Source organism: Gopherus flavomarginatus, chromosome 3 (assembly GCF_025201925.1).
Source record: "Gopherus flavomarginatus isolate rGopFla2 chromosome 3, rGopFla2.mat.asm, whole genome shotgun sequence".
In the NCBI taxonomy this organism is placed as follows: domain Eukaryota; kingdom Metazoa; phylum Chordata; order Testudines; family Testudinidae; genus Gopherus; species Gopherus flavomarginatus.
The window spans coordinates 130471687-130496238 of record NC_066619.1 but is presented as its reverse complement, the minus strand read 5'-3'; the positions used below and the strand labels follow the sequence as shown (position 1 = coordinate 130496238).

The 24552-nt window shown below is 47.2% G+C and overlaps 1 protein-coding gene across 1 annotated transcript in view; it reads left to right on the top strand.

The window, feature by feature from the left end:
* Nucleotides 1–24552, top strand: part of LOC127046814 (neuronal acetylcholine receptor subunit alpha-7-like) — a 103440-nt gene that overhangs the window by 25338 nt on the left and 53550 nt on the right. The window lies entirely within an intron of this gene.

The window sequence follows — 24552 nt, the reverse complement described above, 5'->3', positions numbered from 1 at the left end:
ACCCTCTTTTTATTGTTATTGGCTGTCATTTTTTTACAATAACGATAGTTTCTTGGTTTTCTACCAACCTGAGGAATGACACTCTACTATTTTCAAAAATCATCCATCTTGTCCTCTAGCCCACGGATAACATGGGGAGTGGAAAGTTACAGAAACAGGTTTTGGGGCATGCCAGAAAATAAGGCCCCTTTTGGGCAAAGGTTTTTAAAATACCTAGATGATAACTTCCTTTCAGAGCACTTCTTTAAGCACTTTATCTCCTGGATGTCATCCTGTCTGTCCCAGTGAATTTAAATTTCTATATCTGTGCACATGAGCCAAAGTAGGAAAGATTTATTTTATAAAAGGAGGTCAACTAACCAGTTATATCCTTTAGAAACAAAGCTTTTGCTCTTTGCCTAATGCTCCAGATGTTGTGAGGGCATTAGCTCTTATCAGGAATGACCTCTTCCCAGACAGGTCCCCTTTGCAGTTCCGGCAGCACTGATCATTAGAAAAGGGTCCCAGATCCAAACAAACCTAAACTTGGGGGACATTCAGACCCTAAGACACCTATAGGGCGTCCATTCAATTAAAATAAGAACAACTCTAGACTGAACAATGGCAGCAAGAGTCCTGGGTCTGGAGAATACTGGAATCTCTGCTTTTGCCCAAGACTTGAGGGTCATGAGGTCCAAAAAAGGTTACCAATTGCACCATGTTTTCAGCCTCAATTCTGGTTGATTAACAGACTAGCATTGCATGAAACCATTTATCTTCTCTCTTCCTAAGTGTCCATTCCCAGGGATCAACTTTACCAGCTGTGTAAATTAGAGAAATTATTTTGTATAGGGGATGCCATTAAAGTTGCTTGCATCACCTTATCTGCCTCATAGGAGGAGAAGCTGTTCATCCACATTGCTTTGGATCTGATTTAGCAAAGCACTTAAAGCATGTGTCTAAGGCTACGTCTACACTAGAGAGCTTACAGCGGCACAGCTGTACTGATGCAGCTCTGCTTCTGTAAGATATGTTTTTTCACACCCCCGAGCAACATCAGTTTTGCCAACATAAGTGGCAGTGTAGGCATGGCCTAAGTGCTTTGCTGAATCAGGCTATTTTCTGCCTAGACAGCAGCTGCTTTCAAGTTGAAGGGCATGAGTGGCTCGCCACCTTTCTCAAATATCTTTTCTAAACCATCTCTTGTTGCCAGACTCTCATGTTATTAAAGATACAAGGTGGGTGAGGGAATATCTTTTATGGAACCAACTTCTTTTGGTGAGACGCACAAGCTGTTGAGCTTACACAGAGCTCTTCGTCTGGTCTGGGAAAGGTACTCCATGCACCACAGCCAAATACAAGGTGGAACGGATTGTTTAGCATAAGTAGTTAACACATATTGTAAACGGACCATTCAAGGTAGAGTGGCTTGTTAGTACCTCGCAGTCATAGGACTGAGGCGGTTAGTAGGCTGCAGATTGCTGTAATAAGCCATAAATCCAGGGTCTTTGTTCAGTCCCTGATTTTTTATGCCTAGCAGAGTTATGAATTTAAGCTTCCAGGCTTGTCTTTTGAAAAAGGGTTGTGCAGGTTTCCTTTGAAGATGAAGATGGAGAGGTAGACAGTGATCGCTTTGTGAAAAGAGTTCACCCACAGATGATAGATCTTTTTTGTCTTATTTTCCTGTGTGAGATCATTCGAGGGCATAGCGAGTCATAGAATATCAGGGTTGAAAGGGACCTCAGGTGGTCATCTAGTCCAACCCTCTGCTCAAAGCAGGTCCAACCCCAACTAAATCATCCCAGACAGAGCTTTGTAATGCCAGGCCTTAAAAACCGCTAAGGATGGAGATTCCACCACCTCCCTAGGTAACCCATTCCAGTGTTTCACCACCCTCCTAGTGAAATAGTATTTCCTAATATCCAACCTAGACCTTCCCCACTGCAACTTGAGATCATTGCTTCTTGTTCTGTCATCTGCCACCACTGAGAACAGCCAAGTTCCATCCTCTTTGGAACCCCCCTTCAGGTAGCTGAAGGCTGCAATCAAATCCCACCTCACAGTTCTCTTCTGCAGTCTAAATAAGCCCAGTTCCCTCAGCCTCTCCTCATAAGCCATGTGCTCCAGCCCCCTGATCGTTTTCATTGCCCTCTGCTGGACTCTCTCCAATGTGTCGTCATCCTTTCTGTAGTGGGGAGCCCAAAACTGGATGCATCACTCTAGATGTGGCATCACCAGTGCCGAATAGAAGGGAATAATCACTTCCCTCGATCTGCTGGCAATGTTCCTACTAATGCAGCCCCGTATACCCTTAGCCTTCTTGGCAACAAGGGCACATTGTTTACTCATATCCAGCTTCCCATCCACTGTAATGCCCAGGTCCTTTTCTGCAGATTGTCTTATTTCACCCACATAGTTGTTGTTGGAGCATTTAGTGCACTGGAGGAGATACAAGACATGTTGTGATAGGCATGTGTAGTACTCATGGATCCTGAAAGGTGTGTTGTGGAGGGCGTTGATCATTGTAGCAATGGAGAGATTTCTGCAGGTTTTGCCTCTGCTATTCTGGCGGAGTCTGGCACTGCTTTGAATTGGTGTGTTCTGATCTGTGGGGAGCCACTTCTGATTATTAGGTTGGAGAGGTTGGAGGAGGGGTTGTTTGAAGGCCAGAAGAGGGGGGCTGGGGAAAAAAAATTCTTTCAGGTTGGGCTCCCCATTGACTACAAGCCAATAGCAATAGGAACCTGTTCAGTAACCTTGTACAGAGCAGGGTGTAGCTCTGCTACAGGCTGCTTCAGCCAGGCAGGGAAGGAACAGCAGAGTTCTCGTCTACATTCAGAAGTACGGGCTTGGTAAGGTATGAAGCTGCATAGTTTGGTGTGGGAAGGATTAGCTTAGGGATAATGTAAACTGAAACAGTGACACAGAATATACCAATACCCTTCTCCTCTCTGCTGTCACCCCGATAGCTCCACCTTATAGAAACTGCAGCTTTCAGAACACTGTTATGCAGGGCATTGTTAGAACCAGGGCTGGGAACTCCGCTGCTCAGAGAGTGACGGAGACACAGTAGCCTCAAGATGTGGCTCACTGCACCAACCTGCATGCCCAGGAGTAGCAGCTCTCGTGGCCTCATGCAGCATGGCACAATGAAGGACTGCACTGGCAGCGGGCAGGCCTTGAGCACAGCCAGGCAGCAGCCCCCAACTCAGACAGATGGATGGACAAGTACCTGCGAGAATGGCTGCATGCTTTGGCTATTGCAGGCCTGCACAGAACCTATCAAACTATGCATGCCTAGAGGTGGGCATCTCCGCAGGTCCATAGATGCACAAAGGGTCCTCTTACTCCTCTGCAGTTCCAGGTAGCCACTTCACAGGCCAGAAGGGATCATTGTGATCATATGAGCTGATCTCCCAAATACCACCACGATGTATAATTTTACTCAGCCATTCCCTTTAGAGAGTCATCAGGCTTCATTTAAAGACTTCAGGTCATGGAGAATTTATTACATGCCTGAGTAAGTGGTTCCAAAGCTTAATAACCCTCCCTGTTTAACATTTGGGCCATATTTCTAGTCTGACTTTATCTAGCTTCAGCTTCCAACAATTGGATGTTACGCCTTTGCCCAGGAGATTAAAAAGCTTTCTACCTCAGAAATCTTCTTCCCTATTTATAGACTCATCTAGTCACCTGTTAACCATCTCTTGGATAAACTATGTAGACAGAGCTGCAGTGAAGGGTGTAGTATCTGCAGCCAGGGACCAGCGCTCCGTGGTGCCGGGGGGTTGTACAAACACAGAATAAGAGGCAGCCTGTGCCGCAGAGAGCTGACAACCTAAGCAGAAGACAGGTGGAAGCACCAGGTAACAATGAGACAATAAAGGTCAGCATGACAAGCGACCGCCCCACTGCACCAGAAGCCTAGGCACGGAGTGTTTTGCAAGGATCACAGCAGAGACAGTTCTAAGGAGCAAGACGAAGCAGAGCAACATAGTGACAGCGCAGATGTTTATGGGGAGCTCCTCCACACATTGGGGTGGCTTGAGGACAGAGTGCAGAGGCACTCATTTGAAAATTGAATCAGTGAGTGTTGAAGGCTGGGATCAATACTGGAGGTGAGTCAGGAACTGGCAGCATATGAGGGCTGACAGGAAGGGCAGAGATTGGCTGTGAAGGACCTTAAAAGTGAAGCCAGGTACTTTGATGCAGCAAGGAAGCGGGAGCCAGGCGAGGAACGAAAAGAAGAGTGACATACTCAAAGCAAGGAGCTAGGGAAGTTATCTTTGCAGTATTGTGAATGGATATGAAAGCGGTACAACAGAATAGGTTGAGGCCACAGAGGAAGCAAGCAGTTGAAATGCAAGAGGAGAGCGTGGGTAAGAGTTTTAGCCATGTGGATGCAGAAGAAAGGCTGGATCTTAGAGGTGTTTGGTAGGAAGACCTGACGGATGTTTTAGGCATTAAAGTGCGGATGCCAGAAGCTGACGCAGTATTTCAGGAAGAGTGTAGCTGGTGCCATATATGGAGGTATTATCATTGCTCTGCCCCTACTTGATATCCTCCTGCTTACATAACCCTGTTAGCTCTTATAGCTACAGCCCTGCATCAGAAGCTCGTGCTCAGTTGGTTCGGCCCCTGTCCCTGGAAGCTGGGCTCAGGCGGGGAGCAGAGGGGGCTGCTGCCCCAGCCAGGCTCTCTCAGGCAGCTGCCGCACTGCGCAGTCAGTGACCCGGAGTGGCCAGCTTCAGTCACATGAGAAGTCGCTCCGTCCCGCTCCCCACCCGGGAGAGCAGCCAAACGTACCGGGGGAGGTGCAGTGGGAGAAGGACACAGTCAGCCTTCCCCCTCAGGTGACTCTGGTGGGCACAGAGCAGGGGGATCCACTGGGCAGAGGAGCCGTGTGGGGAGGTCACGTGTCCTCCCCCTTTAGATCGTGGCCTCCCAGCATAAGGAGGCACAAGTCCTCTGTGCTTGCACCCATCATTGTTTATCACTCCATCAATTTTTGTCTCCTCTGGGCATTTTGCCAACCATCATTTTATATGTTCTTCCAGGTCACTGATAAAGATACTGATTAGTGGCAGGCCAAGAACAGACCCCTGCGGGACCCTCACTAGAAACCACTTTCAATGGCCTGCTACTGCCTCTCCCATACAGGTGTGTGTGGCCAGCAAGCTGGGGAAGGAATCGGTGCCAGGCATAGGGGTGGTGCAGATCACTTCCTCCACCAGAGCATGGGGAGAATCAAGGAGTCGGAGTCACAATCTCAGGCTCAGAACCGTGTTTTCTATTGCAGGAGTCACAGAACTAGAGCACATTGCAACACCTCACTGTATTGGTACTTGCCCAGATTGCTAGACAATGCCCCAACCCTCATGCACTCCACCCGCTGAACTCCCAGGGAAGGTCACCAGAACTCCTCACACAGTGAAGTTATCCTGGATGTCTTAGGTACCTGTGCAGGCTGTTGGATAGCATTCCTACTTACTCACAGGGCTACTTACACCATTGTGCAAATCTTACTCGCTTCAGGGATCGCTCACTCGCACAAGTCACCTTATTGGGCCTAATGGAACCACGCACAGGAGTTCACCAACATGGTTAAGCCTTGCATAACTGGCTGGAATTGTGTATTGCTTTCCCTGTCCAGGAAGGGAACATGAAAAGAAAAAAAGAAACCAGAACTTACCAGCCTGTTTTAAAATTGCATAACAGGAATAGGGGATTATCCCATTGGTTAGCCCAGTTCACCTCCTCTTAGACGAGGACGTGGCTTGACATCACATCTATAAAACATGAGCACAGCACACACATTATACAGCAGCTGGAGGAATCTGCTTCCACACAGGCTCTCTTGAACCAAGTCAGGTCTAAACTCAACCAGCATAGAGAAAAACAGGTTCTGTGCCATACAGACAGGGCCGGGTCCAGGCCTCAGCGCACCAAGCACGTGCTTGGGGCAGCACGTGCTTGGGGCAGCACGCCATGGGGGGCGCTCTGCTGGTTGCTGGGAGGGCGGCAGGCGGCTCTGGTGGAGCTGCCACAGACGTGGCTGCGGACGGTCCTCTGGTCCAGTGGCTCCAGTGGACCTCCCACAGACACGCCTGCGGCAGCTCCACCGGAGCTGCAAGACCAGCTGACCGTCCGCAGAAATGCCTGCGGGAGGTCCGCCAGAGCCGTGGGAGTGGCAGAGCGCCCCCAGCGGCGTGCCGCCGTGTTTGGGGCGGCGAAATTGCTAGAGCCGGCCCTGCATACAGACTCCCTTCTGCATCATGGAAAGACCAGATGCCTCTTAGGTCTCCACAATTTGCCCTCCACAATGATGAATATCACGTCACATGGAGAAATCCATCTCCTCCATTCACAAATGCAATGCCAACAGACCACAGTCTGTGGCAGGCATGATTGAACCTGGGACTTTTGAAGCTTAGTGTATGAGCCTCTACTGCATGAGCCTCAAGCCAACTGGCTGTTAGCTCAGGCTGTTGAGCAGACTCAATCTCTCTCTAAGTGGTCTCGGTGCCACTAGGTGGGAAAGAACACCACACGCAGGAGGTGTGGGGGTTACACAAAGAAAAATTTAAAAGCATGACTTGCTTTGATTAGATGTGGTGCTGCTGGCACCAGCAGTTTGTCTCTGTGGGGTTAATTTAGAAGCCAGTTGTAGCAAACTAAAGACCTTGAGAATGTATTTTCCATATATCAGAGATATGGCACATGGATGCCAGTGCACGGCACTATCACTAGAGCTAAGGTTTCCAGACACAGTCCTAAATCACAGCTAAAGCTGATGCAGCCCATGTTTGCATGGGAGTGGGTGCACTGCAGAAGTGATTAGCCCTTCCAGTCCTACCCAGAAAACCAATACATTCTAGGCACTTTCCTGCACTGTCAGCCGCAGAGATGTGTATTTGTTGTGCACAAAGATAGGCTATTATTTCTTTTGGAGTCCCTACTACTGGCCACAACTGAGACTGAGGCCCCATCTGTGCTAGATGCTGCACATACACACAGTGAGAGACCACCCCTGCCCCAGAGAACTGGCTGTCTACCTCAAGAAGAATTTCTGGAAGAATGCAACCAGAAACAGATGATGTATCTGAGATACATTAATGATATGTTCAACCTCTGGACAGATGACCCAAACTTCCTCAGATTTCCACTACAAATTCAACCACCAGCATCAACTTCCCGGACACCACAATCAGCTTCAACAATGGCCCTACAGACAACTTATATACAAGAAACCCACAGATCACCACACCTACCTTCATAGATCCAGCAACCATGCCAAACACCAAGAAACCTATTATCTACAGCCATGGCCTCAGATAACACAGAATAAGCTTTCAGGAGAAGGTCTGGGATGTTCACCTTAAGACACTTAAAACAGCCTGCACCAAACAAGCCTTCACCAAACAAGGACACTGTACCAGAGAAGTAGATCACATCATGTAATGGACCACCCTAATTCCGCAAGAGAATCTGTTTTAATACAGGAAAAAACCCACTAACTGCACACCATTAGTTGTTGCTTAAAACCCCACACTGGAACCCCTACAGGATATCAAACAATTTCAACCCATACTTGGTGGGGACCCATCCTGAAAGATATTCCCAACCTCCCTCTCTTCTAGCCTTCAAATAATCCATCAACCTCACCCAGATCATCATCAGAAACAAGTTCCCCACAGACCACGACACACCAACTCAAAGTGGCACCAGAGCCTGCTATAACAGATGCAAAATCTGCAGCCCTACCGTCACTGCTATCATGGTCAATATTCCTCACAACACACCTTTCAATGTGCATGGAGCTGACATATGCTTATCACAACACGTGGTGTAACTCAACCAGTGCATCAAATGCCCCAACAACTACTATGTGGGTGAAACTAGAGAATCACCACACTCTCAAATGATTTCACACAGAAAAATGATGAGACAAAAGTCTCCTGTCGCCTGTGGGTGAACACTTCTCACCAAGCGATCACTGCAAAAGATGAGCCTGGCAGCTTAAATCAGTGGTTCTCAAACTTTTGTACTGGTGACCGCTTTTACATAGCAAGCCTCTGAGTGCACCCCCACACCCATAAATTAAAAACACTTTATATATTTAACACCATTATAAATGCTGGAGGCAAAGCGGGCCGCCTTCTATGTACAACTGAGCTGCAGAAACCAGATTGCTGAGCGCAGACACATTAATTGCTTGAAGCTCAAGCTGTGTGAACTGTAACATTTAGCTTTGAAATGATCCAGTTCTCTAGGACAGATGCACTTTAGGGGCCATGTACTGTTTTGAATGTGGTAGGAGAGACTGCAGCTGGAAGGGGTTAAATTACTGCACTTCTCTATTTTGCATTTCAGCAGGCATGACTCAGCCTAGGTGTACCGGTTACACCTATTTATACCAGTGGAAATGCTGGCCCACTGATCTCTGCATTTTGCAACATGTGATTGTAATAACCTTAGTCCCAGATTTGGACCTTAGCGTCCAAAATATGGGGGTTAGCATGAAAACCTCCAAGCTTAGTTACCAGCTTGGACCTGGTACCTGCTGCCACCACCCAAAAAATTAGAGTGTTTTGGGGCACTCTGGTCCCTCTGAAAAACCTTCCCTGGGGACCCCAAGACCCAAATCCCTTGAGTCTCACAACAAAGGGAAATAATCCTTTTTCCCTTCCCCCCTCCAGGTGCTCCTGGAGAGATACACAGACACCAGCTCTGTGAATCCAAACAGAGTGAATCTCCCTCTCTGTTCCCAATCCTGGAAACAAAAAGTACTTTCCTATTCCCCCAGAGGGAATGCAAAGTCAGGCTAGCAATCCAACACACAAATCTCCCCTTGATTTCTTCCTCCCACCAATTCCCTGGTGAGTACAGACTCAATTTCCCTGAAGTAAAGAAAAACTCCAACAGGTCTTAAAAGAAAGCTTTATATAAAAAGAAAGAAAAATAAGTACAAATGTTCTCTCTGTATTAGATGATACAACACAGGGTCAATTGCTTAAAAGAATATTGAATAAACAGCCTTATTCAAAAAGAATACAAATCAAAGCACTCCAGCACTTATATTCATGCAAATACCAAAGAAAAGAAACCATATAACTTACTATCTGATCTCTTTGTCCTTACACTTTGAAACAGAAGACTAGAAAGTAGAACTACTTCTCCAAAGCTCAGAGAAAGCAGGCAGGCAGAAAACAAAAGACCTTAGACACTCAATTCCCTCCACCCAAAGTTGAAAAAAATCCGGTTTCCTGATTGGTCCTCTGGTCAGGTGCTTCAGGTGAAAGAGACATTAACCCTTAGCTATCTGTTTATGACACGCCCCCCAAATTGCAGACAGTGGGGAAGCTCACTGGCGGCGATTTCCTTCTAGAACTTGAAAATAAACAGATTAATACAACACATACACCTTTACATATACTCCTAAGTATATAACTAACAGACTTCTACATTTTAAGAACACTTTTTAACTACTGAATTCTGGGAAACTCTCACGGGAGAGTGCATCAGCAACTTTATTAGAAGCTCCTGTGATGTGTTGAATTTCAAAATCAAAATCTTGGAGAGCTAAACTCCAACGAAGAAGTTTCTTGTTGTTCCCCTTGGCAGTATGAAGCCACTTTAGTGCAGCATGGTCAGTTTGTAGTTGGAACCGCCGTCCCCAAACATATGGGCGTAGCTTTACCAGGGCGTACACAATGGCATAGCATTCCTTTTCACTGACTGACCAGTGACTTTCCCTCTCAGACAGTTTCTTGCTGAGAAACACGACAGGATGGAAGTTGTGATCTGTTGCTTCCTGCATGAGCACTGCTCCTATACCACGCTCAGATGCATCTGTGGTTACTAGGAATGGCTTGTCAAAATCCGGGGCCCTGAGCACAGGGTCAGACATGAGCGTTGCCTTAAGTTGGGTAAAGGCCTTTTGACACTCATCAGTCCACTTAACTGCATTTGGCTGGGTCTTTTTGGTCAGGTCGGTCAGTGGGGCAGCGATTTGGCTGTAGTGTGGTACAAATCGCCTGTAGTATCCGGCCAAGCCTAAGAAGGATTGGACCTGTTTCTTTGACCTTGGGACAGGCCACTTTTGGATAGCATCCACCTTGGCCTGTAGGGGGTTTATGGTTCCTCGACCCACCTGGTGCCCCAGGTAAGTCACTCTGTTTTGGCCTATTTGACACTTTTTGGCCTTAACAGTTAGTCCTGCCTGCCTGATGTGCTCAAAGACCTTTTCCAGGTGTAGTAGGTGTTCGGGCCAGGAGTCTGAAAAAATGGCCACATCATCGAGGTAGGCAACTGCAAATTCTCCCAGTCCAGCTAGTAGACCATCTACCAGCCTCTGGAAGGTGGCGGGTGCATTTCGAAGGCCGAAAGGAAGGACATTGAATTCATACACCCCCGCATGGGTGACAAATGCTGACCTCTCCTTGGCAGGTTCATCTAGTGGTACTTGCCAGTACCCCTTGGTTAAGTCTATTGTAGAGATGAACTGGGCACGTCCCAACTTTTCCAATAGCTCATCGGTACGTGGCATTGGATAGTTGTCCGGACGAGTTACAGCATTTAGCTTACGGTAGTCCACGCAAAAGCGTATTTCCCCATCTGGTTTGGGTACCAGAACCACTGGAGATGCCCATGCACTGGTAGATGAGCGGATTATACCCATCTGTAGCATGTTTTGGATCTCCCGTTCTATAGCAGCTTGGGCATGAGGAGACACTCGGTAGGGTGGGGTTCTGATTGGGTGAGCATTACCTGTATCAATGGAGTGGTATGCCCGTTCAGTCCGTCCTGGGGTGGCTGAGAACAATGGGGCGAAGCTAGTGCACAGCTCCTTGATTTGCTGCCGCTGCAGACGTTCCAGAGTGGTTGAGAGGTTCACCTCTTCCACGCCACCGTCTTTTTTCCCGTCGTAGTAGACACCGTCAGGCCACTCAGCATCCTCTCCCTGGACTGTAAACTGACAAACCTGTAAGTCTCTGGAATAGAAAGGCTTGAGAGAATTAACATGGTACACTTTAGGCTTTAGTGAGGAATTGGGAAATGCTATGAGGTAGTTTACAGCTCCCAGGCGCTCTTGGACCGTGAATGGCCCTTCCCATGAGGCTTCCATCTTATGGGCCTGTTGCGCCTTCAAGACCATAACCTGGTCTCCTACCTTGAAGGACCGATCTCTGGCATGTCTGTCATACCAGGCCTTTTGCTCTTCTTGAGCATCCTGTAGGTTCTCTCTAGCAAGGGCTAAAGAGTGTCGGAGGGTGCTTTGTAGGTTGCTTACAAAGTCCAGCATGTTAGTTCCTGGAGAAGGCGTAAACCCCTCCCATTGCTGCTTCACCAACTGTAATGGCCCCTTAACCTCGTGACCATACACAAGTTCAAATGGTGAAAACCCTAAACTGGGATGTGGTACAGCCCTGTAGGCAAACAGCAACTGCTGCAACACTAGGTCCCAATTATTGGAGAATTCGTTGATGAATTTTCGTATCATGGCCCCCAAAGTTCCATTGAACCTTTCCACCAGGCCATTGGTTTGATGGTGGTATGGGGTGGCAACCAAGTGATTCACCCCATGAGTTTCCCACAGTTTTTCCATGGTCCCTGCCAGGAAATTAGACCCTGAATCTGTAAGGATGTCGCAGGGCCAACCTACCCTGGCAAAGATGTCTGTTAGGGCCAGGCACACAGTGTTAGCCCTGGTGTTGCCTAGAGCTACTGCTTCCGGCCATCGGGTAGCAAAGTCCACTAAAGTCAGTACGTACTGCTTTCCTCTGGGCGTCTTTTTTGGGAAAGGGCCCAGAATATCCACAGCTACTCGCTGAAATGGGACCTCAATTATGGGGAGTGGCTGGAGAGGGGCCTTGACCTGGTCTTGAGGCTTTCCCACTCTTTGGCATACCTCACAAGACCGGACATACTTGGCAACATCCTTGCCCATCCCCTCCCAGTGGAAGGACTTCCCCAACCGGTCCTTGGTTCTGTTCACCCCAGCATGGCCACTGGGATGATCATGGGCTAAGCTTAAGAGCTTCCCCCGGTACTTAGTTGGAACCACCAACTGTTTTTGCGGCTGCCATTCTTCCTGGTGTCCACCAGAAAGAATTTCCTTGTATAAAAGTCCTTGGTCTATAACAAACCGGGATCGATTAGAAGAGCTGAGAGGCGGTGGGGTGCTCCGGGCCACCGCCCAAGCTTTCTGAAGGCTGTCATCTGCTTCCTGCTCAGTCTGGAACTGTTCCCTTGAGGCTGGGGTCACCAGTTCTTCCTCAGACTGTGGACTTGGGCTTGGTCCCTCTGGAAGCGATGTAGGTGATGGGGTTGTTTCCGTTGCTGGTGAACCGCTCTCCGCTGGTGCACCTGAGGGTATTTCAGGCTCTGGCTGAGCCTTTTGGGTATGGCTGTCTGTTGCTTCTGCCAGTTTTGGCTCGCTGGCGCCCTCTGGCTTTGAGTTTGAAGATGTGGTTGCACTTGCTGGTGCTGGTTGCTGTTCCAGTTCCGGGCCTGGGACTGGAGGTGCTGTGGCTGTTTCAGTGGTTGGCATGGAATCCGGGTCCACTACCTCTGTCTGGGTCTCTGGTAACACAGATGGGGCCTCTGTGGACGGCTCAGGAACAGGAATGGGTCTGGAAGCTTGCCTGGTTTGGCTACGTGTAACCATTCCCACTCTCTTGGCCCGCCTCACCTGGTTGGCCAAGTCTTCCCCCAGTAGCATGGGGATAGGATAATTGTCATAGACTGCAAAAGTCCACATTCCTGACCAGCCTTTGTACTGGACAGGCAGTTCAGCTGTAGGCAAGTCTACAGCTTGTGACATGAAGGGGTAAATTGTAACTTTGGCCTTTGGGTTGATGAATTTGGGGTCAACGAAGGATTGGTGGATAGCTGACACTTGTGCCCCCGTGTCTCTCCACGCAGTAACCTTCTTTCCGCCCACTCTCAAATTTTCCCTTCGCTCCAAGGGTATTTGAGAGGCATCCGGGCCTGGGGATCTTTGGGGTGATGGTGGTGTAATGAATTGCACTCGCATGGTGTTCTTGGGACAGTTGGCCTTGATATGTCCCAGTTCATTACACTTAAAGCATCTTCCATCTGATGGGTCACTGGGCCGAGGTGAGTTACTGGAGACTGGTGAGGTTGAAGGGTAGGGTATCTGTGGCTTTACTTGGGTGGTATGTGGGGTCTTTGGCTGTCCTCGGTTGTAGGGTTTATGGTCTGTGTGCCCCCTGGGGTAATCGTTCCCCTTGACAGTAGCTTTCTTGCTTTCTGCCAGTTCCATCCATTTGGCTCCAATCTCCCCCGCCTCAGCGATATTCTTGGGGTTTCCATCTTGTATGTACCGTGTGATGTCTTCAGGAACACCATCCAAGAACTGCTCCATTTGTATGAGGAGGTTCAGTTCTTCCAAGGTTTGAATGTTGTTTCCTGTTAGCCAGGCCTCATAGTTTTTTTGCAATGTAGTAGGCGTGTTTGGGAAATGACACCTCTGGTTTCCACTTTTGGGTTCTGAAGCGCCGACGGGCATGATCTGGGGTTATCCCCATCCTGTATCTGGCCTTGGTTAGGAAAAGTTTATAGTCATTCATTTGGTGCTTAGGCATTTCAGCTGCCACCTCTGCTAAAGGTCCACTGAGCTGTGACCTCAATTCTACCATGTACTGGTCTTCGGGAATGCTGTACCCAAGACAGGCTCTTTCAAAATTTTCCAAGAAGGCCTCGGTGTCATCACCTGCCTTGTAGGTGGGAAATTTTCTGTGCTGTGGAGCAATATTTGGTGCCGGGTTGTTAGGGTTGGCTGGCACAGGCAGCCCAGCTTTTGCCAACTCCAGTTCATGTTTTCTCTGTTTTTCCTTCTCTTCATTCTCTTTTTGTTGTTTTTCCATTTCTCGGTGGTGGGCCGCCTCCTCTTCTTCTTGCTTCCTTCTGTGGGCCAACTCATCTTCTGCTTGTTTCCTTCGGTAGGCCATCTCTTCTTCTTCTAGTTTTCTTTTGTGTGCTGCCTCTTTGATCTGTTCTTCTCTTTCTTTCATCTCCATCTCTTTTTGTTTTATTTCCAGTTGTCGCCTGTGTTCAGCTTCTTTGATTTGTTCTTCGGCGTCAATTTTTGCCTTAGAAGTCATGGTTCCTGTTTTCTTGTGTTGGGGTGCCCTCCGGTGTTTATCTTCTGAACTGCAGGTTCTCTGTTGCCTCCTGAAGTCTGCCTAGCAACAGTGCCTTTAGTTAATTTTCCTTTTCTCTCTCTAGCTAATGTTCAATGAAGGGAAACCAGAAAAACCACTTTATTTGCATGCATATAAGTGCCGGTACTTGCCTCCTAATGGGAGGGCTATTGCATGACAAAAGACCCTTAACATGCAAGCCACAAACTGCGAGAGAGAGCAGAAAAAAAAATTCTCTCTGGTTCCCTTTTAAAACCAACTGCTTCTCTCTGCTAAAAAGCCCTTAGCAGAGAAAAGAAAAATATAATATTTCTACTGGCTTCTGGGTTCTGTCTATCTCCCACCAGCTGCCACTCATGTAATAACCTTAGTCCCAGATTTGGACCTTAGCGTCCAAAATATGGGGGTTAGCATGAAAACCTCCAAGCTTAGTTACCAGCTTGGACCTGGTACCTGCTGCCACCACCCAAAAAATTAGAGTGTTTTGGGGCACTCTGGTCCCTCTGAAAAACCTTCCCTGGGGACCCCAAGACCCAAATCCCTTGAGTCTCACAACAAAGGGAAATAATCCTTTTTCCCTTCCCCCCTCCAGGTGCTCCTGGAGAGATACACAGACACCAGCTCTGTGAATCCAAACAGAGTGAATCTCCCTCTCTGTTCCCAATCCTGGAAACAAAAAGTACTTTCCTATTCCCCCAGAGGGAATGCAAAGTCAGGCTAGCAATCCAACACACAAATCTCCCCTTGATTTCTTCCTCCCACCAATTCCCTGGTGAGTACAGACTCAATTTCCCTGAAGTAAAGAAAAACTCCAACAGGTCTTAAAAGAAAGCTTTATATAAAAAGAAAGAAAAATAAGTACAAATGTTCTCTCTGTATTAGATGATACAACACAGGGTCAATTGCTTAAAAGAATATTGAATAAACAGCCTTATTCAAAAAGAATACAAATCAAAGCACTCCAGCACTTATATTCATGCAAATACCAAAGAAAAGAAACCATATAACTTACTATCTGATCTCTTTGTCCTTACACTTGGAAACAGAAGACTAGAAAGTAGAACTACTTCTCCAAAGCTCAGAGAAAGCAGGCAGGCAGAAAACAAAAGACCTTAGACACTCAATTCCCTCCACCCAAAGTTGAAAAAATCCGGTTTCCTGATTGGTCCTCTGGTCAGGTGCTTCAGGTGAAAGAGACATTAACCCTTAGCTATCTGTTTATGACAGTGATAAATGAAAATAAAAATGTGAGGGATATGGACAAATATAAATATGCCAGTAATAGGCACCCGTTGACATTATTCCTAGTATAGCATCTGGATTCACTAGATTAAACCATAATCCTTATAGTACATCCTGTACCAATCTTTTCCAGCCAGATAGCTTCCACTGTGTAAGCTTGATCAGTCAAGACTGAAACAGACAGAGAACATGAAACAAAGCTGTAATAATGAAAGGATTATTCAGGAGGTATTTCTAATTTATAAAGTATTAATGAAAAAATGACTTTCAGCCCTTACAGACTAAGAGAATCATTTTTCATTAATATCTTCTGCATTTACTTGTGACTTTACTGAGTAACCCGTGTGATATTTACTCTTTATTTGTAGAAAAATCCCCAGCAAACTGTGCATCTCTTTTCATTCATGCCATTTATTACCAGGGGCCCAATTTCTCTTCTGACACTACTGTAAATCAAGAGTAACTTCACTGAAGTAGGTGTCATTACATGGATATAAAACTAGTGTGAGTGAGATGAGAATCAGGCCCCATATCACTATAAATGCTGAAAAATCTGTAATTAATAATCATGAAGAGTAGTCATTAAAATGCCAACGCAGAATAAATAATGCATATGGCTGCCAGACCAGTATATTCACTAAAATTAAACCCAATACACTCTCTTGTGAAGCCAATCTACTCTGACCAGTTTTGAACTCTGGAAAAAAACCGAACAATTGGTTCCTACATCAAAGTGGAAACTGTTTGAGAACTGGTGATGCTAGTGTCAAACAAACGGCCACGAATTATTGTTTCAACTAAATTCTGAGTGTCAGGCATTATCAAAATGCCCGTTTTACATAAGCCAACTAACTGCATCATGATTTAAATGTGAGACAACTCCAAAATTAGGAAATGCCAGAAATAAGGTTGCCTGTACAATTTTAATTCGGCCCCCTTGGTCCATATACATTATACTCCCTCTTTAACTACATTATCACAGAGTATTTTTTCCTCAGGACCCTGCCTCAATCAGTGCACAGGATGGATGGTGCTCACTTAATAAGCAGCTATTCAAAGTATCGTTTTCTACTCATTGTTCAATGTGTGGCTCCAGGCCTTGTTTACGAACACTAGTCCCACCCTGCTCTGAAGGCAGAATTAAGAATTTCCTCAGGGGCTTTTCCATGGTGCTCATCACTGTATTATTTGAATGCTTCACAAACAGGACCGAACGTATTTGCAGAACTCCCCTGTGAGCTGAGAGAATATTATTATCCTTCTTTTACAAATGAGGAGCTGAGGCACACAGAGATTAAAGTCAAGAGTATCCACTAATTTGGGGTGCTCAATTTGAGACCCCTAGAACCTGATTTTTCGCAGTGCTTAGCAACATACAGCATTCAGTATGTTCATGGCACAGCTCCCAGAGAACGCAGAGACAGCCTTGAGTGCTCAGCACTTCTGCACATCAGACCCTTGCGTCTCGAGTCAGCCCCCAGAAAATGAGGAACACCCAGTTAGTGACCACTATGAAGAGTTTGGTGTGAGTGACTTGCCCAACAGCACTCAGGAAATTAGTGGCAGGGCAGGGACAGAATCCAGTTCCTCAGAGCAGCACGTAACTGCCATCACCATGAGACACCCCCTGGTTCTTCCTTTAGAGTCCTGCCTCTTCTGAGACACATTTTCCATCATCTGTGTTTCCGCCCTTCTAGGGTTTGTACTGCAGTCCAGCCACTTCCCCACCCGGGCCCACCACTGCTCCAGGTCCTCACCCAGGGACCTTGTATATGGCAGCCACATGCTGCATCCCCTCCAACTTCTCAGTACATTTCCCTGGGCCACCTGCCCATGGCCCCAGCACCTTCTTCGCCCTTACCTCAGGGCCTCAGCATATTAGTCCTACAGCCAGCCGGGAGCTGCCTCATTCCCATGGTCCCCTTCAGCACTGCTCTGTCCAGGATGCTAGATTCTACCTACCTGCTAGGCACCCAGTCCTCTCTCCTTGAGCTCCAGGCAGTGACTAACCCTGCTCCTCCCTGCAACTCTTCTTATATGGGCCTGGATTGGCTATTCCTTGCAGCTTCTCTCTTATTGGCTGCATCTCCTACACAGCCTCTGTAGGGCTCTATTAACCCTCATATGCCAGTGTGGAGATGGGGTGTCCACCCAAGGTCCTACTGACAACAGCCTCTTTCACTACACAATTCAGATTCATTCCCAAAGCACTTGCAGTCTCTTTTTCCCTCCTCTTCTAGCCTCCACCCTCTCAGGCTCCTTGTCCCACTTTTCCTCACCCCAAGGCCCAGCTCTTGGCCTCTCTGCATTTGAATTACGCAGTTTCCTCCTCCACTCTTAGCTCAACAACGGGGGTTTTGAGAGCTCAGGAGAGACAGGCTCCTTGCTCTCAGTTTGGTGTCCAGACCCAGCACTGTTACTACAATTGCAGCCAAAGCCCTGCTCAGCCCCCTTCAGCCTCAGCCCATAGCATGCTCAGTGGGGACAGAATCTTCAGGGAACGAAGCGGAGAAGCCCTAGCAAGTCTCTACTGAGCATGTGCCAACTACCCTCTTGCAAAGGCTTATCACGTAGCCAAATTTATGTGGATTTTCCTGGGGACAGAAAAAGACACATTGCTGATAAAAGGTTACTGCCCTGTCAAATTTCAAGTGCCTGCTCCCACGCATGGGGGTGTTAAACCTTCTCAAAGAAAAAAAGTCACCAGATTTTAAAAAAAAAAAAAAACATGGGCAAAACCTATTTCCTAGCCTTGTTTTCAGTAATGGCTCATCTGTTTGGGCTGAAATTTTCCAAGAAAACACCTGGCATGGAAAGTTTCAGCCCAAACTGTTAAAGTTTGGCAAAGTTAGAAGCAACTGAAAACTGGGTTTTATGATTAAACACGTTGAGCAACCTTAACAGGCAGTGCTTCCAGCCCTGCGTATAATCAATCTATCGTCATATAGACCCCTCTGTCCATCGAGACACTTGTACATCCCTCACCACTGTAGTATCTGAATGTTTAAAAGAAAATGGTCATGCTCTCCTTTTCTCCTTTCCCAGCCACCCAGAAACAGGCTTCAGAGCTCTTTCATGGGTTTTCTTAATGACTGTGAGAATGAGGGTACTATTATGGGAAAGCCATGGCAGAGACATGGGCTCTGCATTCACCTCGGAATGCAGCCAGGTGAGCTGTTGTTCTGGCAGTGGGGTCCATATTCTTAGCCAGCTCTCATGACTGTACTGTCTCTGGCACACACTGGCCTTCTCCTTGTTGGTGGGCAGTACCATTGTTCCAGTGGAAAAAAGCAATCACAGCTCCTAGTTTGTAGCACACAGCCAAGTATTCCCAGGGATGCCAGGAGTAGTTCTGGATGCCCCAAGAACGTAGGATCAAGCCCATGCTAGTAGAATAGATTAAAAAAATTCAGCATTAGTATCAGTTCAGGTAGACCCAGGCAAAGAACTATTACATGAAAAAGGATCAGAAGTGTTGAATGGGGAGCCCAGAAAGAGACTTTGCAAGAACATTATATCCACTACCTGTTTGGAATCTAGGCTATTCTACATTACACATGCTTAATTCCATTGACCACAGCCCTTAAAACATGCTTATCTTTAAGCACGTGTGTAAGTGCTTTGTTGAATTGATGCTGTAATGCCCAAAACCAGGAAAAGGGAATGGAGACATGCCTTGCAACTGGGCATGTGAGATGAATCTTTGATACATATTGAATGTAGATGTGAATTTTTTATTTATATTTGGCTAGCATTTGCCAGAGGTTTAGCAGAATGCTGAGAAGAACTGATGAATAATGCATAGCTAGGAACAATGATTCATGTTTAGTCCTGTTTATTGCAGTATCTGCTAACTATATGTAAAATATACAACAGGCTATTTCAAGATGACACACTCAGGCTAGAGGATATATAAATCAGCCAAACACCATGTATAAAATGCAATGTGATTTTAATCATGGACTTGGTGACGCTGGTGGCTGACATAACAGCTTCTTCTAGAAGCTAAGGCGGCAGGTTAAATACATCTGTATGGAACTCAATTGACCAATCAGTTGGAGAATAGCATCATCTGAGAGGCCATGTGCTTCGATTTAGCCAGAGTGTGTGGGAAGGAGTTAGGACCCCCTAAAAACCTCCATGAACAGAGAAGTGGAATTGCTGGCTGGACAGATTCTCATGGATGCCACCCAAAAGGGGGACTTGCCTTCCCCGGGGCAGATCAACTTAGCAAATCCATCACTGGAGTTTGCAGGTCACCAGCGTGGGGCTGAAGGCTGACATTTTCAGAAGTAAGTGGAGATTTCAGATGCCCATTTTGAGATTCCTGATTTTCAGAAAATGCTGAGCACCCGCCCTCAGAAAGTCAGCTCTTTCAGAGGTCTCAAACTGGTCACCCAAAAATGGAGGTACCTACCATCACTATTTAAACTCCTGGCCTTTGTATGGCATTGGAGCGACGAATCTATTTGTTCCATGGCTTTTTACAGCAGGGCAGTTGCCAATAATGAAGTCACTCCCTGACAAATACAGAATGAGGAAGAGGTCTGACACACAAATAAAGGAGATCATAGGAGTATTGAGGTAGGAGAAAAGAAAACCTGATAACTGACCATTAATCCTTCTTATGATCCAGGGACCCAACACTAGGGAAGCTTCTATAGCAGAAGGCAAATCTTTAATTAAGCAGCTCAGTATCAATTTCATATTAAGCCTCTTTGGAACAGAGGAGTGCAGATGCTCTTTCATGATTGCCTGTAGGCGTTCAGGCATCCTGGGATAGTTCAAGATGCTAAAGCTCCAGTTTTCAGAGGTGCTGAGAGCTGATATCTCCCGCTGCAGCCAATGGGTACTGCAAATTACTCAGCAGCTCTGAAAGGTCAGGCTTTGTGTGTTCTCACTTCTAGATCAAACTCTACTTCTGAAAGGTAGGAAGGTATACGGAGATAAAGGAACTTGGCTGCGTGTCTGAAAAGACCACCACTTTTCCCACCCACATTCTGAGCCCCCAAATCCCATCCACCAACAGGCTGGATTCCCATTTGACCGGGGGTTGTCTCCTGAGGAGGAAATAGGAATTCCTACCTCCCTCTGATTTCTTCAGTTAGCCTTAATTCCTCTCCACACCCATTTTTTTTTGGATTGCTGGCCATGCCCCCAAACCGTCCCCTACTGGCATTGCTTTAAGGGCAGATGGTCTACCCCATTATCTTGCTACAAAAAGAATGGAAAGATTACTTTATGATTGAGAAGCTGAATCAGTCTCGTAAAGTTTTGCATCAGTCTCGTAAAACCTTCATGTAGCAATGCGACAGTTCCCCTCTTGGAAGAGGGAGATGCCTTCATCTTCAGACAATTCAAAGGTTTGGCCTTTTCCCCAGCCTGCTGTCTCAGGGCCCTTCTCCAGAAAGAACTTGGCAAGAGAGCTAGATATATACTAGGGTGTATTGAAAACTGTATTAAAATTAGCACCTCTCTCTTTCATTTGTAAGGGGTTTCCTGATCCTGCTTGCAAACTTGAGGCTCTGTAGGGAAGCGTGTGACCTGGGTCAAGCAGCAGTCAGTCTGCAGCCACCCTATCTCAAGTTGGGGGGAGTTGTGCCTCTCCCTTTTAGCAGCCTGTTTTCTCTCTTTCTGGTTTTCAGTTTCTTGGGAATTATTCATTCTGAATCCTAAGAATGAAAGTTGTGTTACTTTGCAACCTTCCAGCAAGAGTATTCATGTTGTTATAGGGTGACCAGACAGCAAGTGTGAAAAATTGGGATGGGGCTGGGGAGTAACAGAAGCCTATATAAGAAAAAGACCCCCTAATCGGGACTTTCCCTATAAAATTGGGACATCTGGTCATCCTATGTTGTCATCTAATGTCTCTGTGTGCTGTGAACATACATTTAAGCATGGGCCTGGTTTTCCACAAACGCAGGCATATAGCCGCAGTCCTAACTTGCAGCTGAAATTATTCCATTTACAGTTGCAAACTGGGCAGTTTGGACAAATCAGAAAAAGTTTAAAAGACTTTGGAAAATCACATCCTGCCAATCCAGGAAACCCTCACATCTCCATTTGACAAATGGAAGGGGCTACTGAGTCGCTTCCAGGCATTATTCCCAGCAGTGAATGGTTATAAATCTCACAAACAGCACTTCCCTGTCTTGCCCTCCACAAAGCAGAACTCACTCTGTGAGCTGAAACAGGCCCGGAGGCAACAGACTGTGGCTGGCCACCAGGGGGGCCTACAGGGAAATGTTTTTCCAAGGCTGCCAGAGACCCAAGCAGCTGGGTGTTGGTCAAAAGTCTTGCTAATCGCTTTTACCAAAAAGCAAGAGAGAAAGAACACTCAGTTCACAGGACTCCCCTACCAGAGACCTAGAGTCCAGGACGAAACCTGAGTTGTTTAAAGCCTAATTTCAGAGGCCATTGTGATGGAGACTTCAGACCCAGGGGGCCATGACTGAAGTCCACGGTGTAAATCAATCACTTTGGAGACTCACCAGTGGGAAAAACATTTCCTGCCGAAAATGTTCATGAGAGGCAATGCCCCAGCCTGTGCTGCCTAAGAGCTTGTCTCCACGGGGAAGTTATTGCACAGCAAGCTAGGGTGTGAATTTACAGCACATGAGCTCCCTGGGCAGAGACTCCTCCTGCACACGGAAAGTGCCTTGTCTTGCACTAGGTGCTCGTGAGCCACCTAAATCTCTCTGGGATTCTCTGCTCTTGCAGACCTCAAGAGGCTCACAGGAAGGGACAGATGCCGCCGGATCTCCTCCCCTAAAGCTCCCTGCCCTCACCCTGCTCCAAGGGCTTGCTGATGCCAACAAACTTGGTGCGGGGTGAGGTGGCAAAGTTTCCCTCCTGTACACCTCAGGAGGCCCACAGGAAGAGGGAACATGCCCAAGCCCCTGGCCCAAATCCCCAAACCATAAAAGGTTTGTTCTGAATGATGTGACTCACCAAACAGGGCAAAACTTCACCTAATGCAAAATGCTGACTTCTTACAAAAGGTGTTATCTCCTGCCTGTGGCAGGGCAGGGGTAAAACCCCCTTTAAAGCCCTGCCAAGGTGCTGGCTGCAATCTGTTCACTGGTCAGGCCAGGGTAGAGACACAGGTATTCAGCAGGGAGCTGAGCCATAAGCCCTCCTCAGGGCTGGCTCAGAGGAACCTGCTGAGCTGGGTGCTGACAGCTGGGGTGAGGCACCGGAGGGCTATAAAAACCATGAACAAACCTCAGTGAGGAGGCCAGGCTGGGAGGAGACATAGGGGTTGTATCACTGTCTCCTTACCAAAGTGGGAAGCCTCCAAGGCAGGAGACCCTGGGGAGGGTCTGTGAGGCGCTAGCGGTTGGGAGAGCGGGGAACCACGTGAACGCTGTCAGTAAAGACACGGATGAGCCAGCAAAAGAAGGCATGGGAGACTCTTTATTATGCCAGCCCAAACACAGGGTGCAGGCGCAAAAGTGGGAGAGTCTGCACCGCCCCTGTGACACTGCCCCTCAGGAAGGACTACTGAAGCCACACAGGCCATTGTGGGACATCCCAACACAAAGGCTTTGTCAGTTGCCCCATCACACCATAAAGAGCCTATGTGCAAAAGGGCTCCTTCCATCCGCTTGAATTCCGGAAGAAGGAAATAAAACTATATGACAAGAATATTTTTCATCTCTCTCTCTCTGCTGTTTGGACTCTCACAGGACTAGAGCTGGTAAATGGGAGACGAGATCCCGAGGTCCAGGTTGGGTTAGCCCTACAAGCCATTCAGTGCTGACAGATTGCTACAACTCTGTCACATTTTGGAACCATAGACTGTCACTAATTTGTGTCTGTATGTTGCCTGCTTTAACCTGTAAATAATGTTCTCATTTATTTTTCCTAGTTAATAAATCCTCAGTTAGTTTATTATAGGATTGGTTGTAAGCGTTGACTTTGGTGTGAGATCTAAGGTACAAACTGACGTGGGGGAGGTGACTGATCTCTTGGGACTGGCAGCAACCTGGATATTTTGTGATCTTTGGTGTAAGTGACCATTTATCACCTAGTCCAGCTTGCCTGGATGGCAAGATAAACTGGAATGCCCAAGGGGGTTGTCTGTGACTCCCTGGTAAAACTGGTACAGTGATCCAGGAGGTCACATTTGTTACTGACTTGGTGCAATCTAATTATAGAACATACCGCCCGTTTGGGGTGTCTGCCCCGACATCGGCACTCATGGCCACTCCAGGCAGCATGACAGATGCACAGAGCTTAAGCTGCTCATATTTTTGCTGACTCTTCATAGGTAGCAAATTTGCATGTCTACTGTGAAGGTGACTCTGCAGAGAGACTGCAGCTTGGGATAGCACAACTGGTCATTTCTCAGAGCTAATATTTGCATTGCAGGAATGCGACTCATTCTCTTTGTGAGCCACAAAACGTTGCAACATGCCCATGCCACTTCCAGTTCGCTTGTGCCTTCGGTGCTAGTGGGGTTTGGACATAGTGGAGCTACGGGCAGGAAAAGACAGTGGATTCATTTTCATGTGGGGAAGCAGGAGAGCTGGGGATGCGACAAGTAGCTTGGCTTTAAGGACGCTGGCAGACACGTATTCTTTTTATCCTCAGCTCCTTTGGGGACTTGGATTCAGAGGCTCTCTTGTTATCTGCACACAGCAGCATCATTGGCAGCGATGTTAGGCACAGTCATGGACGGGAAAGGACTGCTCCATTTACTCTCAGTGGAAGACCCAGAGAAAGCATTAGTAGCAAAAAAGACATTGGTAGCAGTAAAACAAGAATAGGCTGGGGTAGTGCACGCAGATGGCATTAGCGACGCAGGGGCGCAGATTGCAGTGCTGCCCATCACAGCAGACGGGTATTCACAAGCTTGGTGGGGGCCAGCTGCCCATTATAACCTCAGCTTCCAAAGCTGCTTCCAAGTTGGCCAAACATAAATCAATGGACCAGGAATTTCTAATGTGTAGGCTGCCTGCTGGGGAGAATGGTTGGAGATGGGATTGTTTGCCTGAAAATCTGTGGGCAGTTGGACAAGGTGTCCGTCACTTAGGACTGGTCCACACTACAAGGCTAGGTCAATGCAAGGCAGCATACATTGACTTAATTATGTCAGTATCTATGCTTGAATGGTGCTTCCGTCAGAGTGAGTCTCCCTGTATGCCGTGTGATGGGGCAA